The sequence below is a fragment of the Dermochelys coriacea genome, chromosome 10 (genome assembly GCF_009764565.3).
Source record: "Dermochelys coriacea isolate rDerCor1 chromosome 10, rDerCor1.pri.v4, whole genome shotgun sequence".
Lineage (NCBI taxonomy): Eukaryota > Metazoa > Chordata > Testudines > Dermochelyidae > Dermochelys > Dermochelys coriacea.
The window spans coordinates 61,833,138-61,851,176 of record NC_050077.1 but is presented as its reverse complement, the minus strand read 5'-3'; positions in this window follow the sequence as shown (position 1 = coordinate 61,851,176).

Here is an 18,039-nt window from a genome sequence, read left to right as displayed (position 1 = left end):
TTCGCTGTACTCTTTCCAATTTATCCACATCCTTCCTGTAGTGTGGGGCCCAAAACTGGACACAGTACTCCAGATGAGGCCTCACCAGTGTCGAATAGAGGGGAACGATCACGTCCCTCGATCTGCTCGCTATGCCCCTACTTATACATCCCAAAATGCCATTGGCCTTCTTGGCAACAAGGGCACACTGCTGACTCATATCCAGCTTCTCGTCCACTGTCACCCCTAGGTCCTTTTCCGCAGAACTGCTGCCGAGCCATTCGGTCCCTAGTCTGTAGCGGTGCATTGGATTCTTCCATCCTAAGTGCAGGACCCTGCATTTATCCTTATTGAACCTCATTAGATTTCTTTTGGCCCAATCCTCCAATTTGTCTAGGTCCTTCTGTATCCTATCCCTCCCCTCCAGCGTATCTACCACTCCTCCCAGTTTAGTATCATCCGCAAATTTGCTGAGAGTGCAATCCACACCATCCTCCAGATCATTTATGAAGATATTGAACAAAACGGGCCCCAGGACCGACCCCTGGGGCACTCCACTTGACACCGGCTGCCAACTAGACATGGAGCCATTGATCACTACCCGTTGAGCCCGACAATCTAGCCAGCTTTCTACCCACCTTATAGTGCATTCATCCAGCCCATACTTCCTTAACTTGCTGACAAGAATGCTGTGGGAGACCGTGTCAAAAGCTTTGCTAAAGTCAAGAAACAATACATCCACTGCTTTCCCTTCATCCACAGAACCAGTAATCTCATCATAAAAGGCGATTAGATTAGTCAGGCATGACCTTCCCTTGGTGAATCCATGCTGACTGTTCCTGATCACTTTCCTCTCCTCTAAGTGCTTCAGGATTGATTCTTTGAGGACCTGCTCCATGATTTTTCCAGGGACTGAGGTGAGGCTGACCGGCCTGTAGTTCCCAGGATCCTCCTTCTTCCCTTTTTTAAAGATGGGCACTACATTAGCCTTTTTCCAGTCATCCGGGACTTCCCCGTTCGCCACGAGTTTTCAAAGATAATGGCCAAGGGCTCTGCAATCACAGCCGCCAATTCCTTCAGCACTCTCGGATGCAATTCGTCCGGCCCCATGGACTTGTGCACGTCCAGCTTTTCTAAATAGTCCCTAACCACCTCTATCTCTACAGAGGGCTGGCCATCTCTTCCCCGTTTTGTGTTGCCCAGCACAGCAGTCTGGGAGCTGACCTTGTTAGTGAAACAGAGGCAAAAAAAGCATTGAGTACATTAGCTTTTTCCACATCCTCTGTCACTAGCTTGCCTCCCTCATTCAGTAAGGGGCCCACACTTTCCTTGGCTTTCTTCTTGTTGCCAACATACCTGAAGAAACCCTTCTTGTTACTCTTGACATCTCTTGCTAGCTGCAGCTCCAGGTGCGATTTGGCCCTCCTGATATCTTTCCTACATGCCCGAGCAATATTTTTATACTCTTCCCTGGTCATATGTCCAACCTTCCACTTCTTGTAAGCTTCTTTTTTATGTTTAAGATCCGCTAGGATTTCACCATTAAGCCAAGCTGGTCGCCTGCCATATTTACTATTCTTTCGACTCATCGGGATGGTTTGTCCCTGTAACCTCAACAGGGATTCCTTGAAATACAGCCAGCTCTCCTGGACTCCCTTCCCTTTCATGTTAGTCCCCCAGGGGATCCTGGCCATTCTGTTCCCTGAGGGAGTCAAAGTCTGCTTTCCTGAAGTCCAGGGTCCGTATCCTGCTGCTTACCTTTCTTCCCTGCGTCAGGATCCTGAACTCAACCAACTCATGGTCACTGCCTCCCAGATTCCCATCCACTTTTGCTTCCCCCACTAATTCTACCCGGTTTGTGAGCAGCAGGTCGAGAAAAGCGCTCCCCCTAGTTGGCTCCCCTAGCACTTGCACCAGGAAATTGTCCCCTACGCTTTCCAAAAACTTCCTGGATTGTCTATGCACCGCTGTATTGCTCTCCCAGCAGATATCAGGAAAATTAAAGTCACCCATGAGAATCAGGGCATGCGATCTAGTAGCTTCCGTGAGTTGCCGGAAGAAAGCCTCATCCACCTCATCCCCCTGGTCCGGTGGTCTATAGCAGACTCCCACCATGACATCACTCTTGTTGCACACACTTCTAAACTTAATCCAGAGACACTCAGGTTTTTCCACAGTTTCGTACCGGAGCTCTGAGCAGTCATACTGCTCCCTTACATACAGTGCTACTCCCCCACCTTTTCTGCCCTGCCTGTCCTTCCTGAACAGTTTATAACCATCCATGACTGTACTCCAGTCATGTGAGTTATCCCACCAAGTCTCTGTTATTCCAATCACGTCATAATTCCTTGACATCACCAGGACCTCCAGTTCTCCCTGCTTGTTTCCAAGGCTTTGTGCATTTGTATATAAGCACTTGAGATAACCTGTTGATCGCCCCTCATTCCCAGTATGAGGCAGGAGCCCTCCCCTCACAGACCTTCCTGCCTGTGCTTCCTCCCGGTATCCCGCTTTCCCACTTACCTCAGGGCTTTGGTCTCCTTCCCCCGGTGAACCTAGTTTAAAGCCCTCCTCACTAGGTTAGCCAGCCTGCTGGCAAAGATGTTCTTCCCTCTCTTCGTAAGATGGAGCCCGTCTCTGCCCAGCACTCCTCCTTCATGGAACACCATCCCATGGTCAAGAATCCAAAGCCTTCTCTCCGACACCACCTGCGTAGCCATTCGTTGACCTCCACGATTCGACGGTCCCTACCCAGGCCTTTTCCTTCCACGGGGAGGATGGACGAGAACACCACTTGCGCCTCCAACTCCTTTATCCTTCTTCCCAGAGCCACGTAGTCCGCAGTGATCCGCTCAAGGTCATTCTTGGCAGTATCATTGGTGCCCACGTGGAGAAGCAGGAAGGGGTAGCGATCCGAGGGCTTGATGAGTCTCGGCAGTCTCTCCGTCACATCACGAATCTTAGCCCCTGGCAAGCAGCAGACTTCTCGGTTTTCCCGGTCAGGGCGGCAGATAGATGACTCAGTCCCCCGGAGGAGAGAGTCCCCGACCACCACCACCCGCCTTCTCCTCTTGGGAGTGGTGGTCGTGGAACCCCCAACCTCAGGACATCGCATCTCATGCCTCCCAACAAGTGGAGTCTCCTTCCGCTTTCTCCCCCCAGACATATCATCTGGTCCACTCTCCGCATTGGTACCTGTGGAGAGAACATGAAAGCGGTTAGTTACCTGTGTCTGTGTTACTGGAACCCGGACATTCCGCTTACCTCTTCTGGAGGTCACATGTTGCCAAGCTTCTTCACTGGCCTCTTGGCTCCTCTGTGCAACCTGCTCTACATCTTTAGAGCTTTGTGCCCCTAGAAGGCTATCCTGAGTTTGGTCCAGAAAATCCTCAGTCTCTCGTATACAACGCAGGGTCGTTACCTGTTGCTCCAGACCTTCAATCTTCTCTTCCAATATGGAGACCAGCTTGCACTTTGTACAGACAAAGTCGCTTCTGTCCTGTGGAAGAAAGACAAACATGGCACATCCAGTGCAGGTCACAACAGCTGAATCCCCCCCTTCCATATCACCTACCTACTACGGAGCTTCCTCAGAGACGTTGGCAAGATGTAAGCCTCACTGGGCTCACTCCAGGCGAACTCCCAGGCAAACTCCTGCTGTGAGCTGCTCTGCTGTCCCCGCTGCTCCGCTGCCGCTCAGCTGGTTCGCGAGGCTCTGGCTATTTTTAAACAGCCAGGCTTCCCTGACGCAAACACACAGACACCCTAATGCCCGCCCCCTGCAGGCTAGCAGCCAATCAGACACTCACTCAGGCTCCCTCCCAGCAAACACACGCTCGGATACTTCCTCAGCAAGCAAACACACACACTCGGATACTTACCAGTCCCAGGCAAACTCCTGCTGTGAGCTGCTCTGCTGTCCCCGCTGCTCCGCTGGTTCGCTGCCGCTCCATGTCATGAGACTTGTGTTAAAACTGCGAGAGTTGGCCACATAATGAGTCCATTCATTTTTGCATAATATTTTTCAAAAGGCTTCTCTGCTGGCCAGGGTCACCAAAATGCATCATGCTTTGGCCTTTCCCGTTTTGCTCTTAAATGCCTCTTCCTGCCAACCCTCTTTTCCACCAGCCTTGCTGCAGCCCACTATTCTCTGCAAAGAGGATCTGCGAGAAAGCAACTGCCAATTTCATTGGCACCACCGTAGTGGTGCAAAGAGTAATTAGGTCGAACTGAGGATCTAGTCTTCTGAGTTTAGGAACAGTCTTAGGAATCCTTATGACCTTCACTAATTATGTTCCAAATTAAATATTTTACTATACCCACACAAGTAGGTATACAAACAAAAATGTTATTGTCTGGGTGAAGCAAGCACTCTGGCAAGGGACACATAAGCTTATAAAGAGTTTATTTTTATTGTTGAATTTCTTTTTCCTGTTTGTTTAGCTCTGGTTGTGAACAGTAGTCTATTACTTTTCATAAAGATAGATCAGACTGATTGGGTAAATACAGACTAAGAGCAGAGATTGAAGCAACTAGGTTGTATCTTAGAACCAGTAAAAATATGTCTCGTACAAATACTGTTTATGCAGAATTTGTGATATATACAGAATATGCTTGAATTTTTTTTTTTGTTGAATCAGAGCTGAAATGAATTAGATTATAAGTGAAAGTATCACATATTACACCAGCTAGTGATACTGGGAAAAATGCACAGAGAATACAACCGGTAAGTAAGGCTGATCATGCCCTGCAAGGGCACTCCACAAGTCGAAGGATAATACAGGGAAAGTGAATGTGCATTGGGCAGGCTGGGGTGCTGTGGGTGGGATGGGACATAGGGGCCTTTTCTCTGTGTGGGGGGGTACAGTCATGACATCAACTGCTAGTGGTATTTTTTATGCATTTTTTCATAATGTATTGTCCATTGTTAAGTAGTTTAATATGTACAACTGGGAATAAGGAGGGCTATATTCTAATTACAGCTCTACCACTGATTTACTTTGACTGACACCGCTCAGAGCATCCAGGGCTGAGAGTCACCTTTTTGCCACCTGCCTCCAGCCCAAGGGAGTCTTGCCTATGTTAGCTGGGTGTTGGCTCCCTAACACAAACAGCCTGTCAGCCACTCAAGCACTCTCCTCTAGTCTCCACCAGCCTTGCTTTTGCCTAGCAGGTTGACAATAGATGCACCCCAGCCCTCAAGTCCCTTCAAAGTCTTCCTATGTGGTATCCAGCCCCTGATCACCAGACACCCACAGAATTCCCAAATCCTGTATTCCCAAAGGAACAATGTACCCCAGTTTGACAGTTTTACCTTAGACCATTGTTCCTGTATTACCTACAGCACTTGAGTTCAACTATAGCAAAAAAAAAAAAAAGGAAATTTATTTAAGAAAGAGTAGAGATTCAAATTAAAAACAAGTATGAGTGATAGAAATGGTTACATGTAAAACAAAATAATAAATCGTGAAGTACGGCCTACACTTATTAATAGTTACCTTTCCTAGCTAATAAAGTAGAGATTCTCACCCCAAAGTTCAGTTTTTGCAGGACATGTTAGCCCTAAGGAGCTAGGACCATGTCTTTCATGAACCAACCCCACTCCTCAAGGTACTCCCTAAAGTGAAGGGATCCAGAGTGTCTTTCTCCACTAATGACAGGTTTCAGAGTAGCAGCCGTGTTAGTCTGTATTCACAAAAAGAAAAGGAGTACTTGTGGCACCTTAGAGACTAACAAATTTATTAGAGCATAAGCTTTCGTGAGCTGAAGTGAGCTGTAGCTCACGAAAGCTTATGCTCTAATAAATTTGTTAGTCTCTAAGGTGCCACAAGTACTCCTTTTCTTTTCTCCACTAACTCAGTCTTTTGTCGTTATTCACAGATAGGGCACTCCCCTCAATGTCCTTTCATTCCTTTTCACTTCCAAGTTGTTTTGATGTTTATAGTTTGTCTTTGATGGTTTTCAATTTACTTTTCTGGGTTGGTGCAAAGATAGACAATTGAGCAATACATTACACAATCAGCTAGCCAGGGAGGGGTGAAATTCCCTCCTGCTTGAATGGGCCTTCACTAAGGCCCCATCTACACTGGCAAGTTTGTGCGTAGTAAAGCAGCTTTGAGCACTGTTACTCCCAAGGTGTACACACTTCCAAGCTACTTAGTGCGCAGAAACTGCACAGATGCAGCGCTCTAAAAAAACTACCTCGATGAGAGGCGTAGAGCTTGCTGCGCTGTGGCTACAGCACTGCGGTGCCAGTGTAGACACCGTGGTAATTACAGCACTGCAATTGGCCTCCGGGAGGTGTCCCACAATGCCTGTTCTCACCTCTCTGGCCATCGGTTTAAACTCTACTGCCATGCCCTCGGGTGACCAACCATCAGCTTCACCCCATACGTTCCTTTGCAAATTTGAAAGTCCCCTTCCTGTTTGCTCGGTGATGTGTGCAGTGGTCTCAGCGCATCTTTCCAAGTGGCCATGCTTGCTCCACGCACCAGGCAATCCCCCCGCTTGAAGCAATGCCAAGCTGCTGGACCTCATCGGCATTTGGGGAGAGGAGGCGGTGCAGTCACAGCTGTACTCCAGCAGTCAGAATTATGATACCTGTGACCAGATTTCTAGATGCATGATAGAAAAGGGCCAGGGTCAAAGTGAAGGAGCTTCAGAATGCCTACCACAAGGCGCGGGAGACCAACTGCAGCTCCGGTGCAGCGCCCGCGAGCTGCCAGTTTTACAAAGAGCTGGACACAATACTCAGTGTTGACCCCACCTCCATTGCAAAGTCCCCTGTGGATACTTGGTTGGCTTTGTTGCCAGTTGAGAGTGGACCGAGCCAGGAGGAGGCAATTTTGAATGAAGAGGAGGAGGGGGAATCAGAGGCAGAGGATGACTCAGAGGCCAGAGATGCATGCAGTCAGGAGCTCTTTTCTACCCCAGAGGAGCCTAGCCAGTCGGATCTTGGGGTGCAGCGCAATCAGGATAGGAGGCTCCTGGTAAGTGGATCTGATTTGGGGAATTGCTGAAGTGAGTTGTTGGGGACAGGAAGGTTGCAGAAAGCAGGCTTGTCTCCCACCTCATGCCTAGTTTGAGCGGCGGAACAGGCTGTTGATACACTCCCTCACTTCACTGTACCGTCGGGGCCGGGGACCATAGCTGCACACTGGCTAGCTGCATAGGGGCCAGGGTGGAAGCCACAGGCTTGGAGAAGCCCCTTCCTTGATTCCCTGCTCACCCTCAGCAGCGAGATATCTTCCATAATGATCACCTTCTGTGGAAAGTGTGGGGACAGGAATGATGATCAGGGCCCTTCTACAGTGCTAGCTCTTCCCAAGTACCCAAGAGCCACATGTCTAGTGTACAGCAGGTCTGGGAACAGTGATTTACCATGCCCCTGTGGCTACTCACCATTTTTGAGGTCTTGTGGCTTATGTGTGTTTGCCTGGGGTCAGCCAGTTAGTGACAGGTGTGTGAGTACTGGCTGTGTTTTAAAGCGCTGAAAAAGCGTTGCCTGTGTTGCAAACAATACTGCTTCTGTAAAATGTTGCATTAAACTTCACAGAGATGACCTTGGGAGCACAGCATCCCTCTTTATCGGCGGCAGAATGGTTTCAAAGAATTAGAAAGTATCCAAGAAGAACTAAGGAGTACTTTATGATATACTCTGCTGCTTAATATGGAGATATACCTATCTCATACAGCTGGAAGGGACCTTGAAAGATCATAAAGTCCAGTCCACTGCCTTCACAGCAGGACTAAGTAACGTCCCTTATTTTTGCCCCAGATCTCTAAATGGTCCCCTCAAGGATTGAACTCACAACCCTGGGTTTAGCAGGCCAATGTTCAAACCACTGAGCTATCCCTCCCTGCACTGAGAAAAAAGGAAATGAAGGGGTGGTGGGACAGTGAGAAGAGGGACTGAAAGGAGAATGCGGCACACCAGAAAGAAGCCACAGAACGGCTCTTAACAGTTATGGAGTGCTAAGTGGACACACTCCAGGTGGTACTAGCTCTTCAAACCGAGCAGCTCCGTGCCCACCCACCCCTTCAGCCGCTATCACAAAACTCTTTCCCATGCGCCCCCTCCCCCTCACACACCGCCGACACAACAGTTATCAACCAATGGCTCCACTCTCTATCCACAGCATTCTGCTCCTCTCTCCTCACAGTCCAGCAGTGTGGACTCCCAATACCCACTGCGCTCAACTCCCATCCATCTGTAGTTTGGCCCTGCAGAAGTACAGCACCCTATGCAACGTTCCAAAGGAGAAGGTTGGGTGTGATCCCTGGACATTTACAAATCTGTAGCCATCCCGGGACCCCTCCTCCTCTTGAGACCTTCCATTCCCCCGTGCCCCTCCCTGCTGATGAATTTTTTCGTTTGACTCTCTCCTCTGATTGTTGTCTTTCAATAAAAGAATTGTGTTTGTTTGAAAGCAATCTTTATTCTACTAAGTGAAAGCAAAAAGAGCATTGCAAAGCAACATACAATTATGTTAAGGCCCCTTCTTGCATCATGTCCACCTCCTAGCATTACAAGCACTGCAATCCCAAGCATAGCAACAAATATTAGTGGCTTTCAGCTTCAAATTGCTGCCAGAAAGCATCCCTGATCCTTATGGCCCCACACTGTGCCCCTCTAATAGCCCTGGTCTCCAACTGTTCATACTCAGCCTCCAGGCACTCAGTCTTTGTGGTCCAGCCCTGAGTGAAGCTTTCACCCTTCCTTTCACAAATATTATGGCGTGTACAGCACATGGCTATAAGCATAGGAATATTGTCATCGGCCATGTCCAGCTTCCCATACAGGCATCGCCAGCGGGCTTTTAAACATCCGAATGCACACTCCACAGTCATTCTGCTCTTGCTCAGCCTATTGTTGAACTGCTCTTTGCTGCTGTCAAGTTGCCCCATGTATGGCTTCATGAGCCCTGGCATTAAGGGGTAGGCAGGGTCTCCCAGGATCACAATGGGCATTTCGACTTCCCCTATGGTGATCTTCTGGTCCAGGAAGAAAGTCCCTACTTGCAGTTTCTTGAACAGGCCAGGATTCCGAAAGATGCACGCATCATGCACCTTTCCGGACCAGCCTGCGTTAATGTCCGTGAAATGCCCACGGTGATCCACAAGCGCCTGGAGAACCATTGAGAAATACCCCTTTTGATTTGATTTGTACTCTGTGACTAGGTGGTCTGGTGCCAGAATTGGAATGTGCATGCCATCTGTCGCCCCTCTGCAGTTAGGGAAGCCCCTTTGTGCAAAGCCATCCACTATCTCACGCACATTGCCCAGAGTCACAGTTTTTTGGAGCAGGATGCAATTAATGGCCCTGCACACTTGCATCGACACAATTCCAACAGTTAACTTTCAGTCTCCAAACTGGTTAGCAACCAATCGGTAGCAGTCTGGAGTAGCCCGCTTCCAGAGTGCAATCGCCACGCACGGCTCCAGTGACAGGGCAGCTCTCATTCTCGTGTCCCTGTGTCGCAGGGCTGGTGTGAACTCATCACACAGTCCTATGAATGTGGCTTTCCTCATGTGAAAGTTCTGCAGCCACTGCTTGTCATCCTAGACGTGCATCACAAGTGGTGATCCCACCACTTAGTGCTTGTTTCCCGAGCCCAAAAGCAGCATTCCACTGTGGTCAGCACCTCCATGAATGCAACAAGCATTCTCGTGTCATTGCTACTAAGTGTGCGAGATCAATGTTGCACTTCTCTTGCCTTTGTAGTTTAAGGAATAATTCCACTGCTCCTCGTGACGTGTTGGTCAGTGCGAGCAGCATTCTTGTCAACAGCTCGGGATCCATTCCTGCAGCCAGAAAGAGGCAAGGCAGGGTGCAGTACACAAATTGTTGAAAGATGGCGCCAAATGTGAACGGAAGCACAGGGATTGCTGGGATGCGAAGCAATGCATCACGGGGCATTGGGACAGGACCCAGGATGCCCGGTGACCCCTTCTGCCTTTCCACAAGTCTTAGCCACAAAAGAGGAAGAGGTGCTCTGTGGGATAGCTGCCCAGAATGCACCGCTCCGAAAAATGCCACAAGTGTCACAAGTGTGAACACGCTATTGTACAGGCAGCTGTCAGTGTTACCACACAACAGTGATTTTCCTTCGGCGCTCTCTGAGCAGCGCTGTAACTGCTGGCGCTGTAACTCGGCCAGTGTAGACGTGCCCTCAGACATGTGACTCCCTGGTAACTCACTTTCACTTCAAGACCACAAGACCATAATTTTAAATATAGTTACATTATTCCTTAACTATTACCCATACACACATCTCGCAATGGTTATGAGTAGCAATAGGTTGCAAGCTTTCAGCAGAGACCTCACATGCTACCCTTTATGGATAAGTACCATGAAAGTGGTATATTAGGTGTAGTGACTTTGTTAGGTCTGAGACAGGAATTACTTGTAAAGAACAGTGAGTTTTTTGCCAGTTGGCACCACAGTAACAATGATTATGTGCGAGACATTTGGGGCTAGATTCACAAAGAGGACTTAGGGCACGTCTTCACTTGCAATGCTGCTGCAGCAGCACTTTAACATAGAACTCTCCCAGTGCTGTAAAAAACCCACCTCCACGTGGGGCGTAGCTACCAGAGCTAATGCATTGTCTATACTAGCACTTTACAGCACTGAAACTTGCAGAGCTTGGGGGGGTGTTTTTTCCACACCCCAGAGCGAGAAGGTTTCAGTGCTGTAAAGTACCAGTGTAGACAAGCCCTTAGGCATTGCAACTGTGAGTGTTGCAAACTAGATGCCCTGCGGGAGTTCCCAATTTTGACTTAGGTGTTCAGGCTCCCCATACAATGCATAGGGAGAGTTAGGTACCTAGATAGGGATTCTCAGAACCGAGCAAGGTGAACAGCCAGGAGTGGCAAAAGCACCCTAAAAGTGGGGGGAGGGATCACAGGCACCCAAATCATAGCCCTGCCCCTGCAAAACCCCTTTTCCCCCCGAGCCCCAGTCCTCCTACCTCCATTCCCTCCCAGGCCCCATTCTCGCACTGCCCCTTCTCCTTGAACCCCTGCCCTTGCGCTTTCCCTTCCCTGCAAGTCTCTGCCCTGCCTCTTTCCCCAAGACCCCGCATCCCGCCTCTTCCCCACTCCCCTCCACCCATCACTCACCTTTATGGCTGGTAAAAAGTGATGGGGCCCATAGCCCCCTGACTCCTCCTATTGAGGCACCCTTGTGAGCAGGTGACCACCTGCACCAGCCAAAAATGAGATGCATTAGGGCCCTGATCCTCAAAGGAATGTAGGCATCTTTGCTCAGATCAAGTTGGAAATCTAAATACCTTTGGGGATCTGGGCCCTAATGCCTAAGGATCTGGGCCATAGGCACCTCCCTCCACTTGAGATTCCCAGCTGTGAGCCCTCTCCTTGAGTTAAGCACCTAACCCAGGTCAGCCGTAGATATTGGAGCCTAAATATTGGATTAAGAGGCTTGAGGAAGCAGTTAGGAGCTAGATTCACAAAGAAATTTAGGCTCCTAATTTCTCTTTAGCTAAATTTAGTTATTTATAAACTGGGATTAATAATACTTAGCTTTGAAAAATATTTCAAGATCTTCAGATTAAAGGTTCTATATAAGTGGAAAGCATTGTGGACCTGATCCAAAGCCCACAGAAGTCAACTGAAAGACACCTCTCAACTGACTTAATTGAACCTACATTTCAGCTCCTATACTGTATTCCCATCATACTCATCATCATTATTGTAATCAGTTAATTCGTTTCCTATACTATCTTCCCTTTAAGTTAAGGAGCCCCCTTCACCAAAATGGGCAGGAGACAAGGTAACTCTTTAGTAGAGTAAAATATTTGTCTGGCCTCCATTAGCAATCAGGACATGTTCTCAGGATGAAGAACAGCCATTAGTGGTTAACAATGTTGTTGACAGATGTCAGCAAATTGTAACAAAACAGCATTAGTGTAGATTACATCAGGGCAGAGTTGTCAAGGACTGAGGATTTATTATATGTCTAATGTGATGAAATATTGATGAAATATGTCACATTTCATGTCAATAAAGCTATTGTTTTGCAAAGATAAACTACAGGCATATACACCACTGGATACACTTCTGAATATTTAAGGATGCTGTTGATTAAATCACTGCTTTTATGAGAATAAATGCAATTTCACAAATTGGGGTAGGATACATGGATGAAAAATATCTTTTTTTCTCATTGCATTCTGGAATTAAAGGAAGGAAATGCCTACTAATACAGAATCCCATTGCTTTTCTTCTAATGGATTTACTAGTTGCAAGCTATCATGATTTTTGTAGAGGATAATAACACAATAGCCTCTGAGTCCAAGCACATAGAGTAATTCCAGAATAACAACAAATACAATAATGACATTACTGTATCTACTCTAATTGTAAAGATTCATGAGAAGTAAATACAATACATACTGGAAGACACTAGAGGGAGCAACAGGAAAATGGCTGAAGGGAATAAGATGGCTTTAACTGTTGCACTTTTGTGAGTTGAGCTGAATAAAGAATCTAGTTGAATCCTATTAACTATTTGTTTAGCTCAGCTACAGTATGGAAGCTGTTAGTTATAGCTGAATTATATTTAGACTTGATTTTGTCCATGGTAATACTCCACACCCTTTTTTAAAGCGTTCTTAACTTGCCCTAACAGTTCACTTTGCAGTTAATCTGGCTAAATAAGATTTCAGCCTCAGGGACATACTTTCTTTTTAGAGAAGTCATTTTCTCTGGCTGTAGCCTTACATCAAGAATGCATAGATCTGGAAATGATTAGAGCTGGGCAAAAAATTGATGAAATTTAGAATTTAAAAATGCTTAAACAGCAGAAAAAAACTCAATGAAGTTTTCATGTCATTTTCCCATTTTGAAATTACAATGAAATTTTGATTTTAAAAAAAATCTAAATTTTAGTGGAGAAGGGGAATGAAAAACAGAAGAAAACCATTTTTAAAATACTAGAAATCATTTGTTTCGGACTCCTTTCTATGTATATATGTATGTATTTATTTTGTTTATAATTCAAAATAGCTTAGCTTTTAAGAGCATATTTTCAGTCAGGCAGATGCCTTTGTTTTTTTTTGGCCCCCACAAATGAAATGTTGATCCTATTGTGAGTAGGTTACATTTCAGTAAGATGTCTCAGAAGTGAAAATTAGAGATGGCCAACTTTGTCAAATCAGTCCTAACTTGGTAATTGCATATAGTGACACAAAGCAGTTTGTAGTAGGTTACTAATTCAAAATATAATCATATATACAGCTCTTCAAACACTAGTTGTCCACAGTTTGAATCCAGATTTCATCTAGGCTTCCTTCAGTCATTAACCATCTTGGTTTTGTAGGATATTGCGGTAGGCACAGAGTGTGGTATTGAACACTGATTTAGTACAGCTGCACTTAGGAAAACAGGATAGGTAAATTAATTACACGCTGTCATTCTTAAGTTTGAATGATCTTGTTTTTGTCAGTTTGTATCATAGCTGTTACTTACATGGTTTATTTAATATTGTGTGAATATACATTATCATCCAGATAAAGAATGTGGTTTACTTGATTCTAATGATGCTAATGTAGCATGATATACTGCCCAGTTAATGTTTGTATCTTATATGAAATTTGTTCCAGCTATGTACAGTTGAAGATTTTCAACTAAGTATTTTGCTGTCAGGTAGCTAAATAATACTAATTAAGAATGATAAAAATGCCATTAGGACAAAGCAAATTTCATATGTTGATAGTAATATCCTTTGCTTTTCTTACTCTCAACTCCTGGTAATGCCTCTTTGGGTGACTTTGGGAAAATCCTCCAATTCAGTCTCTGAAAAGTTCCAAGAGGCACCCAGAGATTGTCTTACACTTTTATATTTTTCTTGGACTCTACAGATTGATGGGCCTGACTTCTCAGTAGCTTAGAACCAGTCTTCCACAGAGCTTCTTTTATCCAGATGCCTCACTTCGTCTCTTCCTGAAACCTAAAGTCAAAACCAAAGATCCCCCACCTTTTGCAAAGTACCAGGCACACCCCTCTAAATTGGAATAACTGAACAAAATAACAACATCTCAAGCACCTGCAGTTGCCCCACTGCTGCAGGGAATCTCACAGATGTTTTGGAAGTGAAGACATGCAATGTTTTGTGAAGTTAAAGGACTGGAGATGCCATTTCAGGTATATCAGCTAGATCAGTGTGATCTAGTAAATAGGTCATTGGATGGAAGTCAGGTAATCTGGATTCTATTTTGACCTTTATCACTTCCTTGCTGCATGTAATCTTGCCTTTCATTGATGGATTCATGCTGGCAGTGAGAATGGAGAGATAGCAAATACATGTTAATGATGAGAGACAGGGATGAAATCCTGGCCCCATTCAAGTTGATGGGAGTTTGGCCCTTAATTTCAGTGCGGCCTGGGTTTCACCCCGGAGCAGAAAGCATCCCTCAGGTAGTAAATTCCGAAACGGGTGGCATATATGTCAGATAGCTGAAGGCCTGGCTACACCTCTACCAGCAAACCAAAGTCCCTTGGGGTTACGCAGTCTAGGCAGATATAATACTAGATAATAACTCATTCAGCATGAGTAATGATTGCAGAATATGGGCCTTAGCCTAGGGGTATTGGAAATCATTTGGGACACCAATGTATTCAAGGTCTAGGGAAAGGCTGAAAGAGGGCAGTAACATTGTGGTATATTCAGAGTGAGCAGAGAATAAAGCCAGCCAGAATAAATAAGTCTGGTTCTTTTTAATGTTTACCCAAATCATATTTCCCCCTATTTCTTCTCCATATATTTTGATCTTCATAAATGAAGCCATGTGCTTAGAAATCCCTTGAGGTCTAGTGTTTCTTGAAATAGGTGTTTCTAGAAATCAGGTGAAATCTTGGTGAAATAAGTTGTTTGTTGAAATTTGGCAGTTTCTTACTAACTTCATCTGGCCAGATAACTTATTCCTTATGTTTATTATCCTTGAAATAGGGGGAGTTGTGTGAAAATGACCAACATAGTCTGATTCTAGAGCCTACTGCTAAATTAATTGCTACAACATCTCCACTCCATTCTTGGCTTTCACTTCTCATTCCTATTTTTCCTCTCTTTATCTTCCCTGTCTCTCTCTTCCTTTTTCTTTTCCATTTCATTTCTTCTTAATATAGGTGACCTCCAATCGGCCAAATGCTTTGAGTATAGATAGCAGGATTTTTATAATCAATAAGATTGTGACGCTACATCCCATAGTCTTCATAGAAATATCATTATAATATGAATATGGCATAACTAAGGTGTATTTTAGGCAAGATGGGTCATGTGAGATATCATTGGAAAGGTTATGATTTATTGAATATGATTATCCTATTTGAATGCATGTATCATTTTTGTATATAAAGTTAGGACTATGAACTATGTAACGATTTACACTGTGTTTGGACCTTTGGAATGCCCACCAGACAGAATGCAATCAGCCTGGATAGGCCATTAGGGAGAACAATAGGACTTTGAAGATGCTAAACTCCCTCCTTCCTGAGAATTTTCCTGGGATGCTGCTTTGAAACTGCAGGGTCATGCGATCATGTCATCTGGTACTGGATACCATCTTGGACTTCTAGTGTTTTTCCACTAAGGCGGGGGCGGGGGTGGGGGTTCAAACTGGGAAACAAAGGATTCCTGCCCTATGCAAATCCTATTTAAGGCTGGGGAGTGAGTTAATCTTGGTTCTTTACTGAATCCCCACCAGGATGACTGCTGGAAACATCTAAGGGCTAGTCTACACTGGCAGCGCTTTAACCTAGCTTGTGTAGTCACGGCAGAGCACTGTAAAAAAAACCACCTCCATGAGGAGCGTAGCTACCAGCACTGTGAGCATGGCTCCCTGTGCTGGTGCACTATCTACAATGGCACTTTACAGCGCTGAAACTTGCTGCGCTCAGGGGGGTGTTTTTTCACACCCCTGGGCGAGAAAGTTGCAGCTCTGTAAAGTGCCAGAAACAAAGACAAAGGGGAAGGGGGGAGGGTACTGAACCCAGGCTAGGAATGGTGTCTGGCCCGTGAAGGATATACTTGGAATTTTAAACTGCTAGCAAGGACAGTTTGTCCTAAAGAAATTCTGCAACCTGCCTAAAACAACATTTAGGGTAAGAAATTACTACTTGTAGCCAATTTCTTTAGTGTATTAAGACTAGCTTGCATGTTTGTTTTATTTGCTCAGTAATCTGTTTGCTATCCCTTATAACCACTTAAAATCTTTTGTAGTTAATAACTTGTTTTTTTGTTTATTCTAAAACCTGTTTGTGTAATTCATAACTGGGGGAGGGGGCAAAAAGCTGTGCATAACTTCTTCCACATTGAGGAAGGGGGCGGATTTCTTGAATTTACACTGTATAGATTTATGTGTCACACAAGACAATACAATTTTAAGTTTACACTCCATAGGGGGTGTACACTTGAGTACTGGGCAATCCCTGAGCTGAGTCTTCCCACACACAGCTGATCTCAGTGTCTGTGTCTTTTTTTAGCTGGGTGTTGCCCAACCTGTATATGTGTGTGCTAGAGGAGGCTTGAGGGCCTGGCCCAGCAGGACAAGGTGAGGGAGTTCAGGTTGGTGGAATAGGCGGACTCAGTGGGACCCCAGCACATCAGGTAGCACACTGAAGTGGGGGTGAGGGTAACCCATCACAAACATCATGACAAATTTTGGTTTCCATAAAAATTCTGTATATAAGTTTCAGTTGTCAATCCTACACAGGTGTAAATATTTTTAATTATTTGGGAAACAGAAACATGTTTTGTATAGCCTGGGATTTGGATAATCAGTTTACACTTTGTTTTTTACTAGGGTCAGATTCTGCTGCCCTTACTCAGATAGAATATCTTACTGCACAAGTAGTCCAACAGATATATGTGAGACTCAATACAAGTTCCTTTCCAGAGCATTCATTTCACCTATGCCATGTTTCAAACTGGTTATCCTGGCCTTTGTATCTTGTCCTACATATAAATCTCAAGTGGATGCTATTTCCCATGGTTTTGGGGAGTATCCTTATGCATGCAACCATCACTCCTGAGTTTGACTTTCTGAATGGATTGATTACAACCATGCTACTGATTTCAGTGGCACTGCTCCAGTGAATAAAAGTGGCAGAACTGAGCCCAAAATAAGAATATAGGTAAACCTCAGTTATCCCAATTCTCTCCTCCACCCTCACCTCCCACCTTCAAGAAAAGATACTTCTGGCCAAGAGGACAAGAACACAAATAGTTCTAATTTGCTTATTGGGCAATCTGAGTCCCCTTAGCAGGGTTACAGCATCCATATAATGGACTAAGTGTTTGAAATGTTTTCCTATAATGCCCTTAAATATATCATCTTTTCTGGACATTACATGATCATTCCATTTAATATGTGAACTTTATCTTGTCCACCATGTCATTGAACCCTGCAGCCAACTCCTGTTGGCAGAAGTGGAACTACACATAGGGACCAAGAAGAGCAGGGGTTCTCAAACTGGGGGTCGGGATCCCTCAAGGGGTCATGAGATTATTACATGGGGGGGTCGTAAGCTGCCAACCTCCACCCCAACCCTGCTTTGCCTCCAGCATTTATAGTGTTAAATATATTTAAAAGTGTTTTTAATTTATAAGGGGGGGGTCGCACTCAAAGGCTTGCTATGTGAAAGGGGTTACCAGTAAAAAAGTTTGAGAACCACTGAAGAAGAGCATAATACAAATGAATATTTGAGATTATACTTCTAATACCTTTGTTTAAAGCACCGTTTAATATATGAGAAATGCTAAGATCGTCAGGACTCTTTTTGAAGTGAATAACAGTTGCAAAATCAGGCCCCAAATAAGGCTACAGTTTGTTATAAATCCTTTCCCTTTGCCTCTTTCCCCCACAATCCTCTAAAAAATTCAGCCTGTCTTCATCACTGGTCTTGAGATATCACTTATGCTAGCTCTCACGAAAGTAAGGCTCAGTCCTTTTCAAGGATAATACCACATGCACTTATAGGAAGACTTGCAACTTCTCATTATAAGGATTTGACATGTCTGGCTCACACATGGGGAACACT